At 41.7% G+C, this 6,325-nt stretch overlaps 1 protein-coding gene across 13 annotated transcripts in view; it reads left to right on the forward strand.

Moving 5' to 3' along the window:
• Positions 1-6,325, forward strand: part of SLC8A1 (solute carrier family 8 member A1) — a 385,952-nt gene that overhangs the window by 281,689 nt on the left and 97,938 nt on the right. The window lies entirely within an intron of this gene.

Raw genomic sequence — 6,325 nt, forward strand, 5'->3', positions numbered from 1 at the left:
AAACCTCACACTATTGGGGTTGCTTCACTTTCTCTGAAGTTAGAGGCACCGTGTGGTCCTGGTCTGGATTCTGTAATGAACACATGAGATGTTAATGTAATCAGATGGCATGATCCTGGACCACAAAAGTAGTAGGACCATCTGAAAGTAGGCTTCCCACTTAGGATGAGATTCTCACCCCCAAATATCCATCCTTTTTACCCCCCAGTCACCCACTCAAAATGCCCACCATCTGCGTTCCTTTGAATGGTGGCCTGGAAACCCCTGTAAAATACTGATTCGTTAACACAATACACAGTTTCTGAACACCTGGCTCAGGAAACATAAAAGACCGCAGACCTATTTAGGAAGCGTTGAGGGGTTGAGGACAACTGCCCAGTGTGGGTCACTGATCTAGAGGGAGGAGTTGTTTGCTTCCTGCTCCAAGGGGCCTTGGATGATCAAGGAGGCACCAGGAGATTAAGAAAAGAGCAGAGAAAAGGAGATCCCAGAGACTGTGAGGGAAACTTCACCTGATGCATAACAGAAGAGGCTATAATTCCTCCATGAGCATCCAATACTTGTGTTTTGGTCTTGCACACGTGAGGGTTCATGTGTGCCTGTGTGTTCATACAGGAAAATGTACAGAAAGAGACAAATGTGGAAGCAGATGCACATGCCAATTCCTAATATCCGTGAAGCCAGGCTTCTCCGGGGGCACAGTCATTATTCCCACCACTAGTGGCCACACTCAGGCTTTCTGAGGATTTCTGAATATCCATGATCATGGGTGGCTCTTCGTTTTCCATGGCCCATTTAATTGAAAGGTGGTGCGGTTACTGTTTTTCTCTTAGGAAAGTGGAGTTTATTGCCCTGCTGTCTCTGGAAATTAGCCACGGCTTGCAAATTTGGAACATCCAAAGCAAGCGTGATAAATTATCCCCAGTGTAATATCCCCAGTGCTTCTGCCAAAAGAAAGGCTTGGCAGCCTTTGAGAGTTGACGCAGCTCTCTTCTGTGTTGTACCAGCTGCAAAGTGGACTTCCCCCCATCCCGCCCTTTCACCAAACCACAGAGTAAAAGGATCCCTTTTGAAAAACATTTAAGATGAAGGGGGGAAAATTTGCACTTGGGATCGTACCCCAGATGCTGGGCTCATTTTAGGCAAAATTGTGAAGAAATGAAGGGATTGTGAGTACTCCAAGTTTCCTCTGTGTCCTCTTGCTTACCTTCATTTATTCATCTATCTATCTATCTATCTATCTATTCATATATATTCATATATCCGTATATTTATTCATATATTCATTTATTCATTATTCATATATGTATATGTGAATAAGTGTCTCCTCTCTTACAAAACATTTCAGGCAAGAGCCATCCATGTCATTGATCACGTTCGCCACCTGCTATTATACATTAAGTTCCAGAATCAGTTGGTCGTGGTGGCTTTGTCTCTTTTTGAGACACTAGTCCATTAACTAGCAGGTACAGGATTCTGGGAAGCATTTACTCCATCTACTGGTAAAACACATTCGTCTTGAAAAGGCTATTTTATTTCCCTGGACTATAGACCATGTGCACAGGAGGATGGGGTGGGGGAGAAAGCAAGGAATGCAGTTCTGAATAGACATCTTTAACCTAAAGCAGCAGGTTTTATTCCCGAGTCACTCTGTGATTGCCCCAGCAAATCGTCTGTGCAGGCTAGTATCAGCCAGGAACTGGATGAGGCTGAAAATTAGAAATGAAAATGTGCCATCTCTTCTGAAGTCCAAGAGGGGGGCTACAGAGAAGAGTCAACTTGGTCATCTATTTTAAAGATTTAAAGCTGCCATACCACAGTTGAGTTCTTCAATTTTGGCCAGTATTGATCTGAAGCTAATGATGATGTCACTTCCACAAATCAGACATGAGTGTTCCGTTGAGTTGCCTGTAGGCAGCCGCTGGCCCTGATGTAGTCTTACCTCTCTTGCCCACCCCCAACCCGGCCTCTACACATTCACTTTGTTGTCCCGAATTTATAGATCCATCCATAGGACATGTGGCTGCTGGAAGGAGACAGCACGGCTGCATAAGAGGAACTCTGAAACTAAGCCACTTGGCCTAGAATTTGAAAACATTTTAATGTTTCCTGGAGGGAAAAGGGGGGCTCGAAAGCCTTCACTCTTTAGTGCTCTATCCTTCCTTCTTTGAGGTGTTCATGATGCCTTCAAGCTACTGCATCTCATCTGACTAGCACTTGATGATAAGTATCAGATAGTCACCAGAAAAAGGAACTATCACTTACATCTCCTCCCTTAGGATGCCTAAGAATTATGTCCCCTCCTCAGCCCCCTTTTCTGGGCCATATTGAGATTCTTTATTTTTCTCCTCCTCCTCTTCTCCACTGTTTATTTAAATTACATAAAATATTTATATATTTTAAAAACGAAGAGAAATGCAGTGTGCTGGAGAATATATTATGAATTTATTCAAAATTCCTTTTATTTTTTTTCAAGGTTTTTTTTAAAAATTTTAACTTCAGTGTAGTTCACATACAGTGGTTAATATTAGTTTCAGGTGTATAATATAGTAATTCAACACTTCCATACATTACTCCATTACTCAGTGCTCATCATGATAAGTGTGCCCCTGAATCCCCATCACCTCTTTCACCCATCCCTTACCCACCTCCCCTCTGGTAACCATCAGTTTGTTCTCTGTAGTTAAGAGTCTGCTTCTTGGTTTGTCTCTTTTTTTTTTTCCCTTTGGTCATTTGTGTTGTTTCTTCAGTTCCACATATGACTGAAATAATATGGTATTTGTCTTTCTCTGATTGGGTTATTTTGCTTAGCATTATACCCTCTTTTTATGGCTAAATCATTTTTCATTGTGTATTTCATTCTTCTTTTATTTCTGCTTTACATTTTGCTTATTGAGTGTTTATTAAGTATAGAATTATGGTATCATATACAGTTCCCTATTCAATTCATGTACCACTTCTTAGGCTTTTATTGTGATACCCATGAATCACTCTACCCTTCACTCTAAAAGTAACATTCTTCCATTTGTCCCCAAGTTTCTATCCACTCCCATGAAATAAGAGTATTATTAGTCCCTTGGAACCTGTCTTTTTCACCCGCCATGTTGCTGAGTTAACCCTCTTAAGGATGATTGATTTTCTTCCTAAGTTCCGTGATTTTTTTTTCTAAGTTCCATATCTATAAGAGTTCTATAGTGCTGACCTCTATAGCCCTGACCACTTGAAGCACCTTAAAGAGTTATTCCTTTGACTTCCTTAACTCTTTCAGAAGTCTGCTACTCAGCTTTTTCCATTGCCCCTACTGGATCCTTTTATGGCTTGTCTTTCTCTTCCCACTACCAACATATGAAAATCTCCCAAGATGCTGCTGTCAGTCATTTCTTGTGCCTCCGAGGATCTCTTTCTTTTGCTAGACCTGTGCCTATCACTCACATCTCAGCATCGATGATTTTCTCATCTGTATCTTTGTTGTAAACTTCTGGTCCACATTAGTGGCTGCCTATTGGAAAAAACCCAACTGGAGGTTCCACTGGCTCCTTAAAATGACAAACAAAATGTCACAAACTGAATTTAAAAGTCCCAACATCATTAAAAAATTTTATAGGACAAACTGCTTTACTTTAGAGATGCCAATCTGTAGGACTTTCAGATCTAATGAGTATCCACAGGAAAAAAAAATGAAAAGGGACAAGGCTGGCACAGTTATTGTGAGATGACTAGGAGAGTCTCGCTAGCTCCACACCCCAGAGTAGGTCCTCAGTCAACAGCAGCCATTCATTTTATTATTGAACTTGACATAGCAATTATTTCTGGACTGGAAAAACAAAGAAAAGATCTGCTTAAGAATGGCTTGATTTTTCTAAAAGGGATAGCCCTCTTGAAAATGAGAGTCTTGATAAAATCCCACAAGGACTCTGTCATGTGTGAGCTAGCCCTGGGCACCTGTTCATAATTGCATGTGGCTTTGTGGTGTTGATGGTGCTTTATAAACTTTTCCATTCTAAGATGCTGAACATGAGAAAAGGGATGGACTTACGAGCAGACGAATATCAGGTAAGAGAGAGGAAATGATTGCAAAGGTCAACAAGGCTTCCAAGAAGTAAACTGAGTGGGAAGGAGAGGAGAGAGAGAACTTTGAGAAGCAGTTAGGAAGAGTGGAGAGTTCTGAAGGCCACAAACCAATTCCCAGTGTGTGTGAAGAAATGTCAATAAATGCTTTGATAATTCAGCATTCGTTATGTAATACTAAGTTACTGGTAAAGCAAGAAAATCATTGGCGTTGCAGATTTACCCCTCCTCTAACTTTTATAGCAAGAACCCTTTTAAGATGACTTAAATGGACCTTTTTTTCCCCCCTTCTAAATTGCAGAAGCAAGCATACATAACTACATTCAGTAGTGACTAGCACATTCTTAATAATCTCCTCAATTTCTTGAAATCAAATGTGATTCTGTTGGGTCTTGTTGAAAAGTCATGCCAGTCTATTCAAAAGACAAACTTTGGCTGATCTCCCTGGAACCTTTTGAAAACTAAAACCAGGATGTGCAGAAGATATAACTTTGAGCCAGAATGTAAAGATCTAAGAGTTAATTAGAAATCCATTGAGCAGGTGTCTTATTCCCGCTGCATTAATATGATTCATGTTTCAGACACTCAGCTGCAGCCCTTGGTACCCTTATCCTATAGCATGAATTCCCAGGAGCCGTAGTTATCAGGCCCTCATGGTGCATGATATTTAGATAGGCATTCTAATTGTTTTTCCTTACTAGAGCACTTGCTAATTGGTAATTCAAATGATCCTCAAAGATGGCAGTTTAAAAGACACTCTCTGGACTTCAATTTACCGTAGGAGTAGGTCAGATTAGATCAGAACTGGGAAATACACATTCTCTCATCTGCCAACTCAGATCGATCAATAGGGCTGCTGGGAGGTTCTGGGCGGAGGAAGATTTTGATACCTGTGGGAATGGAGGCAATACCGAGCAGTAAGCACTGTTGATGCCACTAGTCATGCTGTCTTTCCCTAGTTTTCATTTCCTCTTCGCTATCCAGCTATTTCAGCCCGGCCTCTTCTTTACTCTTAGGGCCAAGCACTTCCTCTCCTCTGTCCCCACTCTCAGCTGATGATCTGGCTTCCTAGCTCCCTGAGGAAAGAGAAGCAATCAGAATAGACCTTCCACAGACTCCTGCCACCACACCAACCCATGTGCCAGTGTCTATAGCTACAAATTTGCCTTCCTAAGTGTTGCTATTCCCATCAGAGGCACCATTATCTACATTAGCTGCAGTAGCCTCCTGGTTACATTCTTATTTCAAGGATCTATTCTCAACAAATTGCCAGAGTGATCCATTAAAGTTCAAGTCAAATTAAATCCCTTGACTGCTCAAAACAATGTTCCTGATTTCACTCAGAACCAAAGTCATTTCAAGAGTCTATGTGGCCGGGGCACCTGGGTGGCTCAGTTGGTTAAGCACCCGACTTCAGCTCAGGTCTTGATCTCACGGTTTGTGAGTTCCAACCCCATGTCAGGCTCCATGCTCATAGCTCAGAGCCTGTATCCTGCTTCAGATTCTGTGTTGCCTTCTCTCTCTGTCTCTCCCCTGCTCGTGCTCGCTCTCTCAAAAATAAATAAACATTAAAAAAAAATTTTTTTTAAAAGTCTATGTGGCCCACTTGATCTGGCCTCACCGACCACCCTCCTCCCCTATCCTGCTCTTACCTCTGTATCACTGTTTCTGCAGCCACAGTAACCTCCTTAAACCATAAGAAGACAGGCGTTTTCCTAGGACATATGATCTTCCTTACCACTGCCTCCCCCTAACCCCCACTGAAAAAACAATCTGTATAGATAACTCTCTCCTTTCCTTGAAGTCTCAAGTGCAAAATTTTCAATAGGGCCCACCTTGATGTTCTATTTAAAATTACAACCGCCACCCCCCACCCAACACTCCTCTCCCTAACTCCTTTTATGTTTTCCGTAGCACTTCTAACATACTCTATACATTATTTATTATATATATATTGTATACATATGTCTCACCTCAAGGAGAGGGCAAGGACCTTTTCCTGTTTTGTTTCACTAATCTATATCTAGCTCCAAGAACAGTCTCTATGGCACATAATTGGTGTGTGTAAATAATTGCCGAATGAATGATAAATGAATGATATCTGGCATGAGTGGGAGAAGGAAAAATGGAATCATTGGTCTCTGGACAGAACAATCTAAATTTGATATCCTCTGGGGGCGCCTGGGTGGCTCAGTTGGTTGAGTGCCCGACTTCGGCTCAGGTCATGATCTCAGGGTTTGTGGGTTCTAGCACCGCG

This window comes from Leopardus geoffroyi, chromosome A3 (assembly GCF_018350155.1).
Source record: "Leopardus geoffroyi isolate Oge1 chromosome A3, O.geoffroyi_Oge1_pat1.0, whole genome shotgun sequence".
In the NCBI taxonomy this organism is placed as follows: Eukaryota; Metazoa; Chordata; class Mammalia; order Carnivora; family Felidae; genus Leopardus; species Leopardus geoffroyi.